The following is a 23955-nucleotide window of genomic DNA, read 5'->3' as shown; positions in this document are numbered from 1 at the left end:
ACTAGAAACATGTCCAAGTATGTATTGAAAATATGATGCATCAAATCCATGAAAATAATAGGATCATTAGTCAACCCAAACGACATGACTATGAATTCAAAATGATTGTATCTTGTCTAAAACACCGTCTTAGGAATATCACACACCCTTACCCACAGTTGATGATAACTGGAATGGAGATCAATCTTTGAAAAGTAACTTGCCTCTTGTAATTAGTCAAACAAATCATCTATCCCGAAATCAGATACTTGTTCTTTATGGTGACCTTATTTTGTTGCTGGTAATCTATACACATTCATAGCGACTAATCTTTCTTCATAAAAAAAATCACTAGAGCACCCCATGGTGAAATACTTGGCCTTATAAAACCCTTATCCAACAAATCCCTCAATTTCTCTTTCAATTAAGTTTCGCCAGAGCCATATGGTAAGGATGAATAGAAATAGATTGAGTATTGGAAAGGAGATCTATTCCAAATTCAATTTCCCTTTGAGGAGGAACACTGGGCAACTCATTGGGAATCATATCGGAAAACTCATTAACTATAGGATCGATTCAAGTATAGGATTTTCGACAACATACCTAACTCACATAATATGATAAATGCACCCTTTTAAAATCATTTTTAGGGCCTTAAGACCTGATATGAATTGACCCTTAACCACCAAATCATTATCCTTCCATACAAGAGTAGGCTCATTCGAAAATCTAAACTTGACCCTAAGGGTCCTACAATAAATGGATGCATAAGAGGTATCTAACCAATCCATACCAAGAATGATGTCAAAATCGGTCATGTCTAGTTCAACAAGATTACAAGGAATAACTTTTTGTAAGACCGACACGGGATAATTTCTTTAAACTTCGTTAGCAAACACCAAATCACTAATAGGAGTATAAACTAAAAAAGGTTCTAAGAACACTTTGGGGCACACATCAAATCTCATAGGAAGGTAAGGAGTAACAAAATATAAGTTGGCACCAAGAAATGTATAGACATCAAAATTAAAGACCCATAACATACCCATGACCACATCGGATGTTCCTTCCATATCTTTCCTAGCATGATGGGCATAGAATTGGTTGTTGCATTGGCCACCCTTTGGTTGAGATTGGGCACCTTATTGCAATTGGCCTCCTTGAGGACAACCTTCTGCACCTTTGTTGGCAACATGAGGGCACTCTGATTGTTTATGGCCCATCTTACCACATCCATAACAAGAATCCATTCCCATCAAACATTTCCCTCCATGATTCTTTCCACACATTGCACACTTGGAAAACGAAGGGCTACTATCATTCACTCCTCCTTTTTGAACCTTAGGGTATGTCACCTTATCCTTAACAAAACGCTTTCTCGAACCATGGCCTTGTTGAACACAGCCACTACCTCTACCATCGGTCCTAGCATTATAGAACCCACCTTCATACCAAGCCCTCTTAAAATTCCTCATTCTCATCTTTTTGAGTTTTTCTCCCTCAATTTATTCGGCAAAAGTTATAAGCCGAGATATGTCCATATGTTTAACAAGGATGGTGGTACAACACTCTTTAGCAACCAAGTCAGATAGCCCCGATAAGAATTGACTCATTTAGGCACATGGATTGGCAACCAATGAAGGAGAATACTTGGATAGCTTAGAGAACTTGAGAGCATAGTCCCTCATGCCCATGTTGCCTTATGGAAGATTAATGAACTCCAACACCTTACCTTTTCTTCGCTCAAAAGGGAAAAAGCGATTAAGAAAACCAAGTTTGACGGCTTCCCAATCAATAGGTCCTTCATCCCCCTTTCCAACGATTAAGAAAACCAAGTTTGACGGCTTCCCAATCAATAGGTCTTTCATCCCCCTTTCTAACTTCCATTGAGTATACCAAACTTGACAACACTTTTGAGTTGGTAGGCCACTAACCCAACTTTTTCTTTTGAAGTCACCCCCATAATACTTACTATCTTGGAGACCTCATCTATGAATTCTTAAGGATCCTCATCCACTTTTGAACCATGGAATTTCGAAGGATTTATTGTTGTAAAGTCCCTTACTCTAAAGGCCGGAGTAGGAGAATTAGGATTAGCCACAACCCGTTAGTTGGAAACTACTTGGGCTATCATGGTGATAGTTTTCCATAACTCGGCATTAGTAACTTTGTCGGGTAGAGGACCATAGTCTCAAGGGACTTGTCTTCTTGGTGGCATTTTCTGATAATCACAAAGGACAATCGTTAGGGAAAAAAATTCTTAGAGTGTACTCTATATGACGACATAGACCATGAAAAAAGTGAGGATTTCCAAAAATTCCTTATAGCCCCCTATTCATAGGTGTGGCGTGTTTCACAACCATGAATAAGACTATACTCTATGCGGCATGTTGGACTTCTTAGGACAACCTAAATCTTATGCTCTGATACCAAGTTTTTTATGACCCGACATAAGGCCTAGTCATAACACGGCGATTGAAAATATGAAGAGATCCTAACTAAGCCTCTTTACATATTATAAGCATACATAAGGTAAAGTAAATATGGAAACAACATCGAAAGAATCTAAACATGAATCATAAAAGAATAGTGTGACTTGACGACATAGATCTATAACTTTTGTCCAACTAATGCCTGTACTAACAAAAAAGGGTGGGGACTAGGACGTGTCCCTAGATCACCCTCAAATCATGAATGCAGTAAAAGTATTTAAAACAACCAACACATAACTAGTCCTCGATAGATGGGGACTCACCAAAAGTTCACCCGATGGATACTCACTAGCCACGTGCGGGAATATGATCCTTAACCCCTACATTATGAGACAATGTAAGCAAAATATGCGTTAGTATATTTGAATTTACTAAATATGTGGGCATGACATGCTATGCAAATCATAAGATGTAATGGCCAAAGAAGTACATAATAAAAGGATAAGTAAAGTCATGAAAAAATCATAAGGATCAAAGGATTTGAGATATAGAGTCAAAATTGTAACTGAACATAAGGAGTAGTATACATATCTGGGATAGGATCCATAATCGACAATAAGACCGTGTGAGCTATAACATAGAATCACGATGTCTCCCCATACAATGGTAAAAAAGGTAATTTACTTTCCAAGGTAGACTCTACCTTGCTTCACGGGTCATGTACATATGCTATATGTGGATCCACTAGCTAAGCCATGAAGGCAACCTATGGTGGCACATATTTTAAGGGACTAGAGGCTACTAGTAAAGCTTTTGGTAGGCCCTACCTCAAGTCTGCTTAGTGATAAGTCGAATCCCACAGAATACATATATAGTAATCATACTTAACATATATCTTGAAAGTTGTACTAGGTTTATCCTTCATAGAATAGCTTATTTTCATAACATACTTTTAATGTGACTATTAGCCTTTCAACATTATAATATCATACTCGCATAGTTCATATCATGTGGTTCCTTGGTCACCAACATAGGGCCCAAAGTCACATTTTCCATAACTTGTATGAAATTCATAATTTGATCAGAATTGAAATATATAATCATATTCATACTTGAATTTAGAGTAAAACTCATATACATATTCAATTTAGATAATATCCATGAGAATACTTTGGAATCATTGAACTCCATAATCATACTTCATGTATATCATTATTGAAAATAGCTTCATGCATGGGCATTCATAATTCAACCTTAAATCATGTATGTTACGTAGAAACATACTTAGAATGATGATTAATAACACTTAAAACATAATTGAAATGGCCCATCACAATTCATCAAAATTAGAGTTTAAAGATAATGAAATTTCATTAGATGTTTGAGGAAAACCATAGGACTCAATGGGTGAAAGAAACCCATGGATCATTTCCCATATACTTTGATTGAAATTGAACTTTGAATTCAAAAAGAAGGCTTAATCTTTTAAGAAACCCTAACCAAAGCTTGATGAAGATGATGAACTCATGAAGAACCTTGGGAGAGAAGTCTCAAACTTGTTTGGGGAAATAATGAGGGAATAAAATGGTTTAGGAGTATTTAGGAAAAATTACTTAATGAATCTAGTCCTTCAAAATGTCCACATACATTGGTAGAATATTGGAAAAAGACTAAACTACCCCTTATTAAACTGAGTTAGAAGGGTCTACGGGTGGCCCTCTATGAGTGTCAGAGGCATTGACAAGTCGTAGGAACAACTCATCTTGTAGGCCTTGCGAAAGACCTGGAAATCGAGTCTATGAACTTGCTATACGAGTCGTGTTTACTACTCATTCTCAAGTATGTGAATCTTAGACTTCATTCATCCTGTAGGTAATCGAAAACTATGAAAAAACTCTCTGATGTTTGCATACAACCCACCTTTACGAGTAATAGTCCTCTCTACAACTCGTCCTATCGAGTTGTCGAAGAGGTCCTGAGGGTTGCATAGTTGCATGCTTTCAGACCTACATTACAACTCTTTTCTATGAGTTGTAGACTCTTTCACAAGTCTTTATACGATTCATTGACCTGCACACCATACTTTCCAAATTTTCTAGCCTCTCATTCACTTCCACGACTCACTTCTATGACTTATAAGGATCCCTATGAGTCGTAGTCCCACTAGTAATCTTAGGGACAGTCTTAATATTTCTTAAATTCTCTTTGTTTGGTTTACCAACTTCTAGGGCCTTATAATATCTCCCTCTTGGGATCATTCTTCCTCGAATGAGATTAACTTAGCATAAAAAGATATGGAACAAGGACTAGCAACCCAATCAAGATTACAATGACACATAGTAAAGAAAAAACCATGAGATTTTCAATCTTAACATAAATCGTGACTTTGAAACTAATTTCATGAAGATGCATGCATATGAAACTGGAACGTAAGATTTTAATCTATTTGATCATGAACAACTTAGTACCTTAGGATTGAGTAGAAGAAAAGAGATACGGATAATACTTTATCATGTCTGCTTCCGCTTTCCATGTAGCACTCTCTAGTTGTTGATTTCTCCATAACACCTTGATGGATGCAACCTCTTTCTTCCTTAACCTCTTGAATTGTTGGTCTAAGAATTTCACCAAAACCTACTCTTAAGTCAAATTCTCTTCAACATTCATAATTTCCAACATAATCAACATACAACTCATAAAGATAATGACACCAAATTTTCAATGCAAATACAACCGCCACAAGTTCAAGATCATGGTCTGGATAGTTTCGTTCATGCAATTTAGGTTAACTTGAGGCATATGTTATAACCTTACCATGTTGCATCACCACACAACCAATTCCGATCCTTGAGGCATCATAATACATAAAAAACCATCAAACCCATCCAGAAAAGCCAAAATAGGAGCTTACGTAAGATGATCCTTCAACCTAGTCAAAGACGAAGCAATAAAAGAAAACCCTTCAACAAATATTTTATAGTATCCGGCTAAACCCAAAAATCTTCTAATATCTGAAGGTGAAAATGGTCCAAGCCCATTCTTCACCGCCTCTATTTTCTTTGGATCAACCTTAATTCCATTACTGGACACCACATGGACAAGGAACTTCTCTTACCCAAAATTCGCACTTACTAAACTTCAAAAATAGTTACAATCCTCAAGTGACCCACATGTTTTCCTAAATTTTAGGAGTAAATCAAAATATTATCAATAAACACCAAACATATTTAAGTACGGCTTAAAAATCTGATTAATCAAATCCATGAAGATAGCATAAGAATTAGTCAACCTAAATGAAATGACTAAGAATTTAAAATGGTCGTACCTTGTTCAAAATGTCGTCTTGGGGATATCATACTATTTTACCCTTAATTCGTGGTAACCAGAAAGAAGATTAATTTTAGAGAAGTAACTTTCCTCTTGCAATTGGTCAAATAAACCATCTATCCTCGGAATTGGATGCTTGTTCTTTATAGTGACCTTATTCAACTGTCGGTACTCTATACACATTCAGAGTGAGCCATTCTTCTTCCTAACAAACTATATGGGAGTACCCCATGATGAAATACTTGGCCTTATAAAACCCTGATCCAACAAGTCTTCAATTGCTCTTTCAACTCCTTAAGTTCTGCCAAAGACATATGGTAAGGAGGAATATAAATAAGTTGGGTATAGGGAAGAAGATCTATGAAAAACTCAATCTCCCTTTCGGGAGGAACACAAGGCAAATCATCTAGAAACACATTGGGAAATTCATTGCCAATAGGTACCACCTCAAGAGTACGAGTTTCAGCATCAACATCCCTAACCTACACTATATGTAAGATCCTAGAAGTTGGAAAGTAGGAAAACAAAGATCAAAAGATGAATTTTTAGAAAAAAATATAACTTTGGCACTAGGTGATGACCATGAGGGCTATCATGAGTCATATTCATCACCACAGATCATGGTGGCTGCTGTGGTAGAGTTTTAGGAACTCAGATCCTGCAAGTAAAGGACCACGATAGAGACTATAGGTCGTGGTAGGCAGCACGAGCCGTAGTGCCCTTAGTGGTAGACACCTCCCAAAGGCCTTTAGACATGAGCCCTAGACCACCCTCAAGGATGACCACCACGGGCCATAGTACGCAGAATGAACCATAGGGGGTCATGTGGTGGGCAGTGTTCCAAAACTCCCCTTTTTAAAATTCTCTCACCACGGAGGGGACTACAGACCATATTATCCATACCAGTCCATGGTGATAATCCATTTGCATTTCGGATTTAGTTTTAATCTAGGATTATTTTGGTCTTTTTCCTATATTTCATTAATGAATGTGGATGAGTTTTTGGACTATATTCTTACACATTAACTAACCTAAATTTCCATAACCCTCCTATTCTCACCATAATTCCCAAAATCATAAAAACTTTCTCTCCCAAGTTTTTTCTTATAGGTCTTCTTCTTCCTCACGCAATTCAATGGATTTCTTCAAGGTGAAGCTTTCATTATTTTCAACGTAGGGCTCAGAAAGGTCAAGATATATGGGACTTCATCCATGGTTACATTTCACCCATAGAATCCCAAGATTTCTTCTCAAATTCTCTTATGATTTCTTTAATTTAAATCCCTAATTGCATGATTTTCATTAGATATTCTCAATCATGATATATTTCAATGCTATTAGCCCAAATATGCATAATTCACATCATATTGTATGATTTCAAGTTAAATTTCAATGATGCATGTCATATTCTAGTTTTGAAGTAGTATTTATGAGATATGATCATATTTTTCAAGTTATATTCTATGAAATCTTTATAAATGAGTTTAAAGATGCTTTATGCTAAGAAGTTATGAATTATGATTCTTTGATGTTTGAAGCAAAGTTAATGATAGGGAAAGTTAGAGCTTAAATATATTTATGATTAAATGTATATATTGATGGAAGGCTTACACCCACATTGTGTGAATTATATAATAGATGAGCTAATCCTATGATCTTACTATGATGATGCTAGATGAGCTATTCTTATTCTATTTTTATAAAAATGGATTGATATTTATTATGATATTTATTTTTGATGTTTATGACCAAGTTTTATAAGTTCCATTGGGATAATAACTAAGCAGCGAGAGGAATTTTAGGTGGGGTTAGGTCCGGTAACATAGTTAGTTACCCAAGGGAATCCTAGTAGCAAGCTTTAATCCCAAACTATGTTACCTGCGTAGGTTTACATATGTCAATATGGTGAAGCTAGTGGATCCACATATCAAAGCTAAAAGAGGTACTTAATGGAATATGTCTTGGCAAGTTTGTCTCACCTGTCTCGATGCAGCAGTCATCGGATTTCAGGTATTAGCTCACATAGTCTTATATGTTGGTTAAAGGTCCTATCACACATAGTTTAAGTTGACTTATGAGTTCTTATGATAGTTATGATGTTTATATGCATTGACCAATAAGATAAATATTTTAATATTTTTATGACTTTACTCGTGTTTTAAAGATATTAACCTTTAGTCCCATGATTCATATTGATTATGTCCTATATTTATTGTTTATGCATATTCTCACATACTTAGTGTATTCCATATACTAACACATACTTTTTCCTACATTGTATCATAATGTAGGATCTGATGATCATGTTCATCCTTCTCCTGCTCATGGATTGAGTTTTATATTAGCTTCTTATTAGTAACACCTCACAGTTCGAAGACATGACATTTGTTTCATATTGGATAATTGTACTTCATTAATCTTATGTTTTCTATTGGATAAGTTGGCAGATTATCCCATGCACCTATCTAGAAGTAGAGGTTTGCTAGCTAGAAAGAGCTTATGTTGTCATTTTCTTATTTTGAGACTTCTATTCTATCTTAGATTTTTGCTTCTCCATCTTGATTTATCTTTACATACTTTATTCACCTTTTATATTCTATTGAATGTTATGCTAAGAGACTTGGTTGGAGTCCTTCAGGATTCTATTAGATGTGTTACGACTAGGCCCTAGGTTGGGTCGTGACAAACTTGGTATCAGAGCATAAGGTTCTGGTATCCTAGGGAGTCTAATATGTCTTGTCGACTAGAGTCTTGATAATTTGTGTAAAATGCGCAACATATACGAATAGGAGGCTATGAGGCATCTTAAGAAAAATTTCACTTCTTTTATGATCTCATCGTTCTATAGAGTTAAACTCTAAAGTTTATGCTTTCTCTTTTATATTACAAAATCATGCCTTCACAAAGAGTTCTCGTTTAATAGAATATTGAAGAGGAGTACAAGCTCTGAATGCTCCTTTGAATGAATAAGTGACTAATACGGAGTTTCGAGCAACTTTTTCAGATGCTAGCCCAAGCTCGTGACTAATCAAGTGAACCAAGGAGTAGTTGTTCCTCCAAATGTATCTACTTCGGCTTTAAGGGTTAAATACTTCATAAAGATGAACCCTCCCGATTTTTATAGATCTAAGATTGATGAGGATCCCAAGGACTTTTTTGGTGAGTTGTTCAAGATCATGGAAATTATGGGAGTGCCTTCAGAGGAGAAGGCCAAATTAGTGGCCTACCAACTCAAGGTTACCATTCAAGTTTGGTACAACCAATGGAAAGATGAAAGGGTTGAAGAGGGTCCCATAGGTTGGAAAAAGTTTAAAGTTGCATTTCTTGATCACTTGTTCCCAGTTAAGTTGAGGGAGGCAGAGGTGTTGGAATTCTCAAACCTCAAGCAAGGAAATATGAGTGTGAGAGAGTATTCCATCAATTTCATAAAAGTTGTCTAAGTATGCTCTAACCTTGGTAGCCAACTCTCATGCCCGAATGAGCAAGTTTATTTTGGAGTGTCGAACTTGGTTATGAAAGAAAGTGGAACTATTATGATCATCAAAGAGATGCACATCTCTAGGTTCATGAATTATGCAAAGCAAATTGAAGGAGATAAGCTTAAGGAGAGGAATAAAATGGAGTCCAAGAGGGCTCAATTTGAAGATGGGTTTTCTCACAACAAATTCAGTGGAAATTATGGTCATTTCTGATAAGTTCAAAACTTTCAAGGCCAAGGTTCTTCAAATGCTACGGCTCAAAAATTTGAGAAGGAAAAGGTGACAAATCCTAAGACACAAGGTGGAGCTCTAGGTGGCCAAGCTATTCCTCTATGTAAGAAGTGTGGCAAAAACATAAAGGAGAGTTCTTAGCGGGATTGGATATTTGTTACAAGTGTGGATAGTCAGGTCATCATGCAAGGAAGTGTAGGAGTAGGGATATAACCCAAGTTCAGGCTCAGACTACCGGTCGTTCAGATCAGTATACTACCACTTTGGGTGGCGGTCAGCGCCTAAACAGATTTTATGCCCTTCAAATTCATCAGGAGTTAGAGGATTCCCTCAATATTGTGACTGGTATGTTCAATGTCTTTGACTTTGATATTTATGCATTATTTGATCTAGGTGGTACTCTATTATTTTTTAATCATTATATTGCTATGAGATTTATTGTTAGTCCTAAGACCTTATTAGAGCCTTTTTGGGTCTATACTCCAGTTGGTGATTCAGTTGTGGCTAAAAGAGTCTATAGAAATTGTCCAATTTTAGTTTTTCATAAAGTCACCTCAGTTGATCTTGTAGAGCTTGATATGACCGATTTTGATATTATTCTTAGTATGGATTGGCTTCATGCATGTTACGCCTCTATATATTGTAGAACCCGTATGGTTATGTTTCAGTTTCCTAATGAGCCATTCCTAGAATGGAAAAGTAGTAATTCTGTGTTCAAAAGTCAATTCATCTCATTCCTGAAAGCTCGAAAGATGATTTCCAAAGGTTGCATCTACCATCTAGTTTGAGTTAGAGATACTAACTCTGAAACTCCTACTCTTAAGTCGGTTTTAGTTGTTGATGAGTTTTTGAAAGTTTTCCTCAATGAACTACCATGCATTGCTTCCAAAAGGGAAATAGAATTAGGTATCGATCTTCTCCTTGATACTCAGCCTATATCTAGTCTACCTTACTGAATGGCCCTGGAAGAATTGAAAGAATTAAAGGATCATTTGAAGAATTTGCTAGATAAGGGTTCTATTAGACCGAGTATCTCTCCATTGGGTAATTAAATTCTCTTTTTCAGAAAAAAGGATGGATCTCTCCATATGTGTATTGATTATCAGCAATTGAACAAGGTCACAATTAAGAATAAGTATCCCATTCTAAGGATTGATGACTTATTCGATCAACTTCAAGAGGAAAGTTACTTTTCAAAGATTGATCTTCGATCGGGTTATCATCAACTATGAGTGAGGGATTGTGACATTCCAAAGAAGGCTTTTAGAACTCAGTATGATCACTTTCAATTCTTGGTTATTTATTTTTTACTAACGAATGCCCCTGCAGCTTTTATGGATTTGATAAATAGGGTGTTCAAGCAATACCTTGATATGTTCGTTATTATATTCATTGATTATATTTTGATCTACTCTTGAAGTGAGCAAGAACATGTCAAATATTTGAGGACTGTGTTGTAAATTCGCAAGGACTCAAAATGACTTGAACCTTTGACAAAGAAGATGGCTTGAGCTATTGAAGGATTATGAAATGACTGTGCTATTGCTACGACCCAAACCTAGGGCCTAGACATGACATGCGAATGATGTACTTAGAGGCACCTCACCCAAGCCTCTTAGCATTTGTTGAGCATTTTATCAGTAATGATAAACAATAGCGGAAATATTCGGGTAATGGGATTAAAGGAGATAACATAGAATAAAGGTCATTCACAATATCAGACATCATCAACTTGTCCAACAATACCTCTACATCCGTATACATGGCGGGTGCTAAGACATGTCCCTTGCTCACCCCCAAGAGTTGGTCAAAAGAAATAGAAGATAACTCAAATTTATAAAAATCATAATAAGCTAGAAAGAAATAAGAGTGTCATTCCCGTACCATGAGAACTCACCACTTGTAGTAGCCTTCAACGAGCAATCTAGTCACGGGGAGGAGAGTATGAAGCAACTCTAGTTCCTACATGGTGATATCATGTAGGCAAAAGTATGTGTTGGTTCTTTGAATGTACTAAGTATGAGATCATGCTAAAATGAAGGACATCATTTCATATATATATAAATAATATACATAAGTTAATACGTGCATGAGAAACATCATAATAAAACCTTTAATCCATCAATTTGTGGGAAAGTGACCGTAACCGACATTCAAGACCATGTGAGCTATTACATGGAATCTGAGGACTCCTACATTGGAGTAGGCCGATGATTCTCACATCAACACATGGGAGACAACCTTGATAGGGTAGTGATCCATCAACTTTAAGCATTCTTCAACTTTAACTTTAATGGCTAATCGTGGATCCACTACCCTAAAAATAACCGACAAGGGCCATTATGGTGGCACATAGTTAATATAACATGACAATTTACTTAAGAACCCCTTAGGTCGATTGTCCATCTATATGCTACATTCTATGCTAGGTCAAATCCCACGGAATACTTTTAAACATCATCATATCATAATATATAACTTTGACACAAAACAAATATCATTTGGTGGAATAGCTCATTAAAACCTTTCATTTAAATCAATGCAAGAATTGTCCTTTCATATTTAAAACTTAGTTTGGATAAGAAGCCCTTTCATCAATCAATCATTTCATAAAGACTCCCTTTACATAAGCATTTACTTCATATAATTCATTTAGAGCCAAACTTAATTTCAACTTTACTTAAATCATGAGGAAAACTAGGTGGGTTCTCTTCATGAAACCTTTAAATGGATTTTGAAGAATTATTGCATGCATGAGAGTGATGAAATGCATTAATTTAGAATATATCAAACAACCCACCATTCATACTCAAAATCTCATTCAAACCTTCATAGAGGCACATTATTAAACCATTCAACTCATGCAATTGAGAGTCAAAATACATTAATATAGGTATATAAAGTCCAAATATATCATGATCTATACATTTAAACTCATCATATAAAAGCCCTTAAGAATTCATCATAAGGAAGTTGAAATATCAAATTTCAAATTCATTTTGACTCCATGGGTTGAAGGAACCATGGATGAAAATCTCACATACCTTGTAGGAGACAAAACCCAAAAGAAAACTTGAGGAAGAATGGTGACTTGAATGCCTTGAATTAAAAATCCTAGTCTTGCCTTGAGGTTCTTGATAGAGTTTACGAAGAGAGAATTTGAGAGTCTTAAGTCTTAAGTGTGAAGAATGAGGTCTTGGAAGGGTTTAGGGTCTTTAGATGCAAGAATTTAGCCTCCAAAAAGACACCATTTTGGATTAAAACATAGGAAATGAAAAATTCCCCTTTAAGAATATAGTAGGAAAGGACTTCACGGGGACCCTTCACAGTCCGTGGTGCTCACCACGGTCCATGGTAGGGTCTCACGATAAGGGACTTAGAAAATTTGAAAAAGAGCATACAGGGGTAGTCTCTGAAGTTTCACCACGGGACATCTTCACGGTCCAAGAAGATGACTATGGGCCGTGAAATATGGTCGTTTCTTTAGGTCTACAAGTGGACCTACAAAGTGTCCACCACGAGGACTCACCATATTCCATGGAGAGTTCCACGACCCATGGTGGACATCTGTAGACCCTGCCTTAAGAAAATCCCTGAGGGTCCTGGAGAAAGGCTCACCACGGAGGGCTTCATGGCCCGTAGTGCTCACCACGGTCCATAGTCCTCCATCGTGATTTGTCCCTACAGTCTGATTCTCTAAATCTCTTCCATGGTGGCGCACCATGGCCCGTGGTCTTTAGTATGGTATGTGACATCTTCCGAGGTTGTATTCAGGTGCTATTTTGGTTCCTTGGTTTAAGACCTTTCACATCTTTGGGGTCTTACAATATCTCCTTTTTGGGAACATCATCCTCGAATAAGAAATATTGAAATAGAAGAGGACATGCCATGAGGACTAGAAACCCAACATATATATCAATGACCTTGGAAATGAATCATAGATGAAACCATTAAGCTTTTGCATAAAACGTAACTTTAAAATTCAACTTCATAAAAGTACATGCATATGAAGACTTGGAAAATTAAAACATAAGAGTCTTAAATACTTGAGCATGGAGGAATTATTACCTTAGGCTTGAGTAGAATGAAAAAGATGAGGGTAATGTTTCATAATGTCTGCTTCCGCTTTCCATGTGGCACCTTCAACTTGGTGATTCCTCCAAAGAGCTTTAACAGATGCAACTTCTTTGTTCCTTAATATCTTGACTTGCAGGTCCAAAATCTCAACCGAAATCTCTTCAAGGTAAAATTCTCTTCAACATTCAGTATTTCCAAAGGCACTATAGATCTAGGATCTCCCACGCCTTTCCTTGGCATAGACACATAGAACACCGGATGAACCATGGCCATTTTTGAAGGTAATTACAACTCACAAGCTACTTTACCAACTCACTTTAAAATTTTACAAGGCCCCACATACCTAGGGCTCAATTTACCTTTCTTGTCAAACCTAACCACATCCTTCATGGGTGAAACTTTCAAATACACCCAACCGTCCACTTTAAACTCAAGATCCATTCTTCTAACATCGGAATAGGACATCTGATGATGTTAGGCCATCTTCAACCTTTGTCTAATGACTTTCACCTTAGCTAAAGAATAAAGTACCAAATCGGGACCTAAGAAGGTCATCTCACCAACTTTGAACTAGCCAATCAGAGATCTACATCATCTCCCATACAAAGCTTTGAATGGAACCGTCTCAATACTCGATTGGTTGCTATTATTATAGGCGAACTCGATGAGAGGTAGCTGATCATCCCAATATCCCTTGAACTCTAACACACAAGCCCTTAACATATCCTCTAGTATTTAAATCGTCCTATCGGCTTGCCATTGGTTTGAGGATGGAATGCGGTGCTTAACTTCATCTTACTACGGAGTCCCTTTTGAAACAATATCCAAAAGTGAGAGGTGAATTGGATACCATGAACCAAAATAATGGACAACAACATACCATGCAACCTTACCAACTCTCAATTATACAACTTGGCATAATTTTTGGCACGATACAAAGTCTTGACCGGTAGAAAGTGAGCTGAATTAATTATTCTATCCATAATTACCCATATCGAATCGTGACATTTTCGGGTATGAGGCAAACCCACTACAAAATCCATATTCACTGCTTCCAAGTAGGGATTTTAATATATAGGCCATCCGGCCTTTGATTTTTGACCTTCACTTATTGACAATTCGGACATGCGAACACGAACCTTGCTATGTCCTTCCTCATGCAACCCCACCAGTAGAACTTCTTTAAGTCTTGGCATATTTTTGTCGAACTGGGATGAATGGAGTATGAAGAATTATGAGCCTCCATCGAGATCAAATTCCTTAGGCCACCTACATTCGAAACACATAACCGACCTTGGAAGTATAGCACCCCATCTCCCCCTTGAGAAAATACTTCTACATTTTCCTTCACTAACTTCTTTAACTCAACAAATATCAGGTCTAGGTCTTGTTTTGACTTGACATCCACCACTAAAAAGGATTCGGACACATTTTTGACAACCATACCACCATTATTTGTACCACATAACTTCACCCCTAATCTACCTAACCGGTGAATATCTTTCACCAACTCCCTCTTCCCTTCATCAACATGGGCCACACTCCCCATAGACACTTTACTAAATGCATCAGCAACCATATTGACTTTACCCGAATGATAGTTCACATTTATGTCATAGTCCTTGAGGAGTTTTAGCCACCTCATTTGCTTTAGATTAAGGTACTTTTGGGCAAACACATATTTTAAACTTTTATGATTGATAAATACATCCACATGAACCCCATAGAGGTAATGCCGCCAAATCTTCAAAGAAAAAAAAGGCCGCCAACTCAAGATCATCGGTAGGGTATTTATATTCGTACACCTTCAATTGCCTAAAAAGATAGGCTATGACTTTTCCGTTTTGCATCATAACACAATCTAAACCAATCTTCGAAGCATCACAATAAAGCATAAAGCCTTATAATCCTTTTAAATTTTGGAAACTCTTTTCACACTCATTCTTCCATATAAATTTTGCTTTTTCTGAGTAAATTTCATCATAGGAGATGAGATGGAAAAAAACCCTTCGACAAACCTTCTATATTACTCGTCTAGACCCAAAAGCTCCTAATGTCCGAAGAAGACAATGGTCTAGACCAATTATTAACCGTCTCTATTTTCTTAGGATCAACTTTGATCCCATCATCGAATACTACGTGACAAACAAATTCCACCTTCTTCAACCAAAACTCACACTTACTAAATTTTGAAAATAATTGCCTATACCTCAATATTTGGAGCACAACCCTCAAATGATCTTTATGTTCTTCCTCACTCCGAGAGTAGATCAAAATATCACCAATGAAGACTACAACAAAAGTATCAAGGTAATGCTTGAACACCCTATTTATTATATCCATGAACACCATCGGCACATTAGTCAACCCAAAAATCATCATTACAAACTCAAAGTGGCCATGCCTTATTCAGAAAGCCATCTTGGGAATGTCACACTCCCTCACCCTTAGTTGGTGATAGTAGGACTGAAGGTCAATCTTGTAGAAGTGTCTTGCCCCTTGCAATTGATCAAACAAATAATCTATTCTAGGGATCGGATATTTGTTCTTATTGGTCACCTTGTTCAACTATCGGTAGTCTATGCACATTCTGAGGGACCCATCCTTCTTTCTTACTAATAGAATAGAGCATCCCATGGAGAAATACTTGGCCTTATGAACCCATTTTCTAACAAATTCTTTAATTGTTTCTTCAATTCCTTCAATTCTATCGAGGCCATCCAGTAAGGAGGAAGAGAGATAGGTTGGGTATCGGGGAGGAAATCAATACCAAAATCAACTTCTCTCTCGAGAGAGACACCGGGAAAATCATCGGGAAAGACATCAGGAAACACATTGACTATAGAGACTGACTCAAGAAGAGGATTTTCAGAGTTGACATCCCTAACCCTCACTATGTGGTAAATACACCCCTTAGCAATTAATTTTTGGACCTTAAGACAAGTGATGAACTTACCCTTCACCACCGAATCATGACCCTCCCATTCAAGAATGGATTCATTTGGAAATTGGAACTTGACTTGACGATTCCTATAATATATGGAAGCATAAGATGTATGTAGCCAATCCATCCCAAGTATAACATCAAAATCTACCATTTCAAGGTCTATTAAATCACAAGGGACTACTTTATGCATGATGGAAATAGGACAACCCTTATAGACTTTTCTAGCCACAACTGACTCACCAACATATGTAGATACCATATAAGGCTCTAATAACATTTCGGGCAAGATACCAAAATTATTAACTAAGAATGGGTTAACAAATGACAAGTTTGCACCTATTTCCAAAAATGCATATACATCAAAAGTAAAGGCATTTAACATAGCGGTAACAATATTTGGTTCTTCCTTAACCTCTTTCCTTCCATGCAATGCATAAAAATGATTGGTGCGTTGGCCACCTCCTTGAGCTTGTTGGCCATGAGCCACTTGGCCTTGAGGCCTCCCACCTCCACATCCTCTACAATCCTGAGGATGGTGACCTGTTTTGCTACATTTGGAGAACGTATTTGAGCCTGCCAAGCACTCCCCATTGTAGGTCCTCCAACACTTCTTACATGAGGGAAAAGTTTGGGCACCAACATTATTTCTTGGGACCATTGGATTAGGACCCTTATCCTTATAGAACTTGGGAGGAGGAATATTAGTGGAACCTTGTCTCATAAACCATTGCCCACCTTGGCCTTTGCCATTTCTACCATAACAGTACCTTTGAGGGTTGAATCCTCTACTATCTACTCTAGCTTTCTTGAACCCCCTAGACCTCTCCCTTAACTTCTCTTCTTCAATTTGTTTGGCATAAGTCATTAACTAGGAGATGTCCATTTCCTTGACCAACATGGCCGTCTTGCAGTCCTTGGACTCCAATCTTGAGACACTGGAAATAAACTTGCTTATTCTAGAATGGGAGTCAAAGACCATAAAGGGAGAATACTTTGACAATTTTGTGAATTTAAGGACATACTATCTCACACTCATACTTCATTGATGGGTTTTGATGAACTCTTGGATTTTGGCCTACCTTAACTCTAATGGAAAAAAGCGGTCTAGGAAATCACCTTTGAACTCTTCCCATCCTATCAGCCCCATCCCTTCATCCCTCTCCATAACCCATTGCTCATACCACACTCGAGCTATACCTTTGAGTTAATATGCCACTAACTCAGTCTTCTCATTTGGTGGCACACCCATGATAGCCATAATTCGGTACTCCTTATCGATAAACTCCATATGATCCTCATCTAGTTTAGATATCGAACTAGAGCGGATTCATCCTTTGGAAATATTGAATCCTAAAGGCTAAATTTTTCATTTGAGGAGGAGGTACACCTTAATGACCTTGGTTGTCTACGGCTTGAGCCAATAATGTAATGATATTGCAAAAATTGGCATGGGTTACCCCTTCCTCATGATGTGGGACATCAAGAACCATAGAAGCTTGGTCCTCATCGTCAATCCTTTCTCTTGGAGGTGCTCTTACATGAGGCATTATCTAGAGAATATAAAATTGGCTGTTAGTTAAAGGAAAACTTAGGACACTCTAGGGAACGACATGAATTGAAAAAAGTGAATATTTTTCTAAATGTCTCATAATCTCCTATTCATTCTTGTGGCGTGCTTCACAATAATGAAAAAGACCCTATTTGATGCAGTATATTGGACTCCAAGGACCATTTCAAAACCTCATGCTCTAATACCATATTTGTCATGACCTAAACCTAGGACCTAGACATGATACGACGAATGAAGTACTTGGAGGCACCTCACCCAAGCCTCTTAGCATTCGCTGAGCATTTCATCGATAATGATAAACAAAAGCACAAATAAATAGGGTAATGAGACTAAGGGAGATAACATAGAATAAAGGTCATTCACAACATTAGACATCATCAACTTGTCCAATATTACCTCTACATCCTTAGACTTGGCGGGGGCTAAGACATGTCCCTAGCACACCCTCAAGATTTAGTAAAAAGATACCGAAGATAAATCAAACGTATAAACATTATCATAACCTAGAAAGAAAGAAAATTGTTATTCTCAGACCATGGTAACTCACCAATAGTAGTAGCCTTCAATGAACAATCTATCCACGGGAAGAAGAGAGAAATGCTAGTTCCTACGTAGTGATATCATGTAGGCAAAAATATGTGTTAGTACTTTGAATGTACTAAGTATGAGAGCATGCTAAAATAAAGGACATCATGTCATATATATATAAACAATATGAAGAAGTTAATGCGTGCATGAGAAACATCATAATAAAACCTTTAAACCATCAATTTATGAGAAAGTGACCATAACCGATATTTAAGAGCATGTGAGCTATTATATGGAATTCAATGACTTCTGCATCAGGGCAGATTAATGACTACTACATCGAGACAGGGGAGACTACCTTGCAGGGTGTCACAACCCAACTCCGTAGGCCGTGAATGGGGTTCGACCTAGAGCCCCGTATACATATTTGTCAACTGTAGTCAAATTGAACTATGAGAGAAGCTATACTACTCAAAAAAACCCCAATGAGTTAAAACGTTTTCATGTACTTGTGGCCTCTTTCATTCATATCGTATAATGAAAGAGAATACAAGCCGACAAGGCTGCCATAACGTAAAAACATTTACAACGTGCCGTATAGGCACAACCGAAATAAACTCATGAACAACCCAAACATATATGTCTACAGACCTCTAAGAATAGGAATGACAATATATGGCGGGACAGGGCCCCCGCCTTACCCCTACACAAACAAATAAATACATCGCAGGACCAGTACCCAAAAGCTAGGCCCCGAAACAGTAGAGCACTTCCAACATAGCTGAGCGGAAATCCTACACTGACGGATCGCCGAAATGAACATCTGTACCTGCGGGCAGGAAATGCAGCCCCCCAATGAAAGGGGGGTCAGTATGATACATGTACTGAGTATATAAGCATAACATAACTTGAGATAACAACTGAAACAGGGATGCAAGAGCCTTACCTCACACTTAAAGTTTTAAGAGTGGAATAAATTCAAACTTCATATACATAATACTTACATCTAAGTCATGCCAAAAGAGAGGAAGAATAACTTTACATACACTACTTCTCAGCATATAGAAGACTTGACGAATAGAAGCTTAACTACTTTAAGAGTCTTAACATTCAAGAGTGAACACGAATTATGAATCATGAATCCTATTCAGAGCTCATGACTAGAGTTGCCCCAAGCTTCATATACATATCACTTGTCACGTAGATATTTGACACGCCCAAAACAAAGAACAGATAGGCTTTACATACTTATGCCAAAAACATGCCAAAAGAAAGCTACACATACCTTGTCTGAATTATTCCTTATCCCGCTTGCCTCGCCGTCCTTTGAACCTATTAAACATGAAAGTAGTATGAATATCAACCCCTTTTACTTTCCAGCACCATAGGTTACATCTTCGTATTAATGGAATCTATTTCCTTAGTCGTTTCCGCGACTAGTTTTGTTATTCGCTAAGGCGTCGACGAAAATTGGGCAGCACCTCCCCTATAATGTGCCCTATCCAAATTTCCAATTAGGTCCCTAATACCTACAGACAACCAACAACAACAACCTACAGCAATTCACACCAACAATATACAACATAAACTCCGAACGACTTATTCAAAAATACGGTAGCACAATAGGGCGTCTAGCCTTTATTTTGTAACGCCTTTCATTATACGCAACGAGGGGTCATGTGGATTCAACCAGCAGCACAATAACCCACATTAGAACATATTTAGGCCCTGAAACAAGAAGACACACCCGTACAGCATCACCTCACAAGAGCAATACTTTATTTCGACGATAATTCAACTATAGCGACTACAATTTAGCTTATTTCGAACGCCGAACTTTTCAAACCTTTTCCCCAACTTCCAGCAGACCCTAAGATGTGTAATACACCCTATAATAACATCATAAGCTTAAAATTAGAGGGGAAGACCTTACCTTATCCAAAATTGGCCAAAACTCGCCAAAATTCACCTCAGAAGTTTTTTAACATGCTTAAACTTTAGCGGACTGTTTGTATCTTTTTGGTGTTACTCCAAATCGTAACTTTACCTTAATAACACCTCCATAGAATGTATAAACCCTCAAAAAATGTGGGAGAAGATAATCAAACCATACCTTAACAAACGGCTCAGGAAACGTGCTGAAAATTAACTTCGGAACTCCTCGACGCAGCTGAAACTAAGGGCTGTTTGCGTGGCTTCTTGCTGCCCCAAATCCGAAATTTTCATTATTAAACACCGCTATATCACCATAGCATACCTTAAATAATTAATTCACGAAACAAAATCGGGCCTTACCTTTTGTTTTGCTCAAACCCGTGGCTGCCCTCACTTGTTCTTCACGTTTTTCTCTCATTCCCTAAATTAAAATGCTGAAAATGTTCTATTCATAAAATGACTAATATATAACCTTCCCTAGAGGGTGACACGTGGCATACCCTAGGGGTGACATGTGGCAGCCCCTAGGGCACCACCTCACCCATGCGGCCACCCACATGCTGCCACGTGGCAGTGTGGGCCCCACCCCAAGCAGGTAGGTGAGTCACCTGCTTGCTTGTCACCTGCTTGCTTGAGGTGCTTGCTTTTCACCTTCTTGCTTCACTTTCGTAAGTTCGAAAACTAGTTTTTGCTTCCTCTCATAGGTTCGTAATCTCTTCTTATTTTAAGAGCCTATGTAATCCATGCAACACAAGCTTGGTACGTACTCCAATAGCATAAGTATGTAAAACTTCCAAGTTAGTAGCTTACGTAGGTAAATCGAGTTCTACGACTCATTACTTGACCCCCAATTCCTTCCGGATTCTTATGACTCCATTTCCAACCTTCCTTATTATGAAGCATTTCGTTCTCCTTTCCTTGGAGTTATCTGATAGCATTATTAACTATCCGACTCACATAACGACTTTTAAGAAACTTAAGAGCCTTCCCAGAAACTTGAGAAGTTTAAGAAGCATTCTAAGGTATCATGTACGGGGTGTAACATCCTTCCCCCCTTTAGAACATTCATCCCCAAGTGTTAACTAGCCTCATAAGGTCTTACGAGTGCTTCAGGATTCTTCTGTACTACCTATCGTTCATAGGCCTTGTATTAACTCATATGGTCTATTTAAGAAGGTAGATTACCTGTAGGCATAGGGAACAAGTGATATTTGTTTTCCATTACTTCTTTCCAGTTCCTTTACCACACATCATATTGTATCATTTCTTACTTCCTTCCTCTACCTACCCTTGAGTTTCCTCATATTCCAGTATAGGAGAGATCTCTCGTCCTTTTCTTGTTTTGTTGCTTGTACACCATAATACTAGTAGTCAGTAACTTTGTTACCAACATCTTACCTTCAGTCGAGTATAGCCTGGCTATTCCTTACTGTATGTTTAAGTTCTCATCGTAATTCTCTTGTTGTATTCATCCCCTTTGTATGCACCTATTCTTTGATGTCATACTATTCAAGTCCTTACTATTAATTCTCTGCACTGTCTTCGGTATCATAGCTTCTATCCATTTATTGCTGGCCTTTAGATCATATTAACTCATGTCAGTATGGGATCTCACTTGAAGCCACTTCCCCCCTTTAGGGTGTACCCAGGTCACTATCTGTTGTATTCTACCTTACTCCTTTATTTCCAATTTTCCAATACGTATGATTCTTTTCCAACACATTCGGTATACTGCACCATATCTATGCTTTCCTTTATATCTTCCATACCTTTGGTTGCCTAGGTACGACAACTTAACACAATCATGAGGTGCTAATTCAGTCTAATTATGGGTACTCGAGTCATGTAGCAATTTATTCGAAGCCACTTTCCATTTATTTTGATCAATAACTAGCTAGGGTTTATAGTCGTTTCCAATTCTCAAATAGGCAGTAATTAACTTCCGACGCTCGGTGTCCCAAGCTTTGTCATAGTCGTAGCCTTATCCGAGTGGGTACCACTTGTCCCTTTAATGAATTCACAATGTGCTAGTTGTTTTGCAAAGCTACATCCCCTATCTTAAAGGGTCTTATCATCTCTCATGGTGGAGTTACGTATCCATAATACTTCTTTGTATCAACAATGCCATGCACGACCAATATATATATATATGCATATCATCTCATATAATAGCTACATAGGGCTTCCCAAGGGGTCACCCATCCCAATATTACTTTTGCCCAAGCAAGCTTATCTTCGGAGTTCTGATGGGATCCGGTACGTTAGTGTTGGTATGATCGCACCCTCCCCCGTGGGGCGCATATCTATTGAAGAAGACGGTGACCCAGCAGCTGATCCAGTAGGCCAAGCAGCACCGCCCAAGTTACCCTTCTTAGTTAGTCTTATCCTTAATATATCGTTCTATCCAGAACTACCAGTCTTTCCTAAATTATTTTCCTTTTATTTCAAGGGAAATTTGGGCAGAGTTTCCTCTGTATTTCTTACTATCTTAACACATGCACGCAGAAAATGCCAACAATGCCTCACAGGGGCAATATGCATAAAGATACATATATACGTATCATATCACGTCATATTGCAGCCTCACACGGTGCCCAATATCAACAATAGTATAAACTGATGGACTTACCTCGTATGTCCAACTCGAACTACACCTGTTTAGACTTTCTGTCTACTTTTCCTTTCAATTTTCAACTTTACATGTCAACCGTAATTCAATACCTTACCTGGCACCTATCATTCGTGCCTTACTTACCTGCGTTCTATGTAACTTTCAATATCGTCAGTACCCTTCTTCTATTGATATTTCCCTTCTGCTGAAATCATAAGTTAGTATGAGGAATTGCATTTCCTACGACTCAGATCTATCGCACGATTCTAGATACGAAAGAAAGTAACATCCTAAATGTCCTGTAGCCTCCTGTCTATTGATGTGGTGCACAACACACCGATAAACAAGACACTACTAGACACAGTCTATAGACACACCAAGGATGAACTGCTCTGATACCACTTCTGTCACAACCCAACCCCATAGGCCGCGACTGGGGTCTGACCTAGACCCCCGTATACATATTTGTCAACTATAGTCAAATTGAACTATGAGCGAAGCGATACTACTCATAAAAACCCCAATGAGTTAAAACGTTTTCTTGTACTTATGGCCTCTTTCATTCATATCGTATCATAAAAGAGAATGCAAGCCGACTAGGCCGCCATAATGTAAAAACATTTATAACGTGTCGTATAGGCATAACCCTCTAAGAATAGGAATGATAATATATGGCGGGACAGGGCCCCCGCCTTACCCCTGCATAAACAAATATATACATCGCAGGACCAGTACCCAAAGGCTAGGCCCCCAAATAGTGGAGCACTTCCAACATAGCTGAGCGGAAATCCTATACTGGCGGATTGCCGAAATGAACATCTGTACCTGCGGGCATGAAA

The 23955-nt window shown here is 37.9% G+C and overlaps 1 pseudogene; it reads right to left on the bottom strand.

Annotated features, from left to right (window-relative positions):
• Positions 1–22671: 22671 nt before the first annotated feature.
• Positions 22672–22789, bottom strand: LOC129871885 (5S ribosomal RNA; annotated as a pseudogene).
• Between the last annotated feature and the right edge of the window lie 1166 nt (positions 22790–23955).

This window comes from Solanum dulcamara, chromosome 10, assembly GCF_947179165.1.
Source record: "Solanum dulcamara chromosome 10, daSolDulc1.2, whole genome shotgun sequence".
In the NCBI taxonomy this organism is placed as follows: domain Eukaryota; kingdom Viridiplantae; phylum Streptophyta; class Magnoliopsida; order Solanales; family Solanaceae; genus Solanum; species Solanum dulcamara.
The sequence above is the reverse complement of the archived record's forward strand: the minus strand, read 5'-3'. Positions and strand labels throughout refer to the sequence as shown.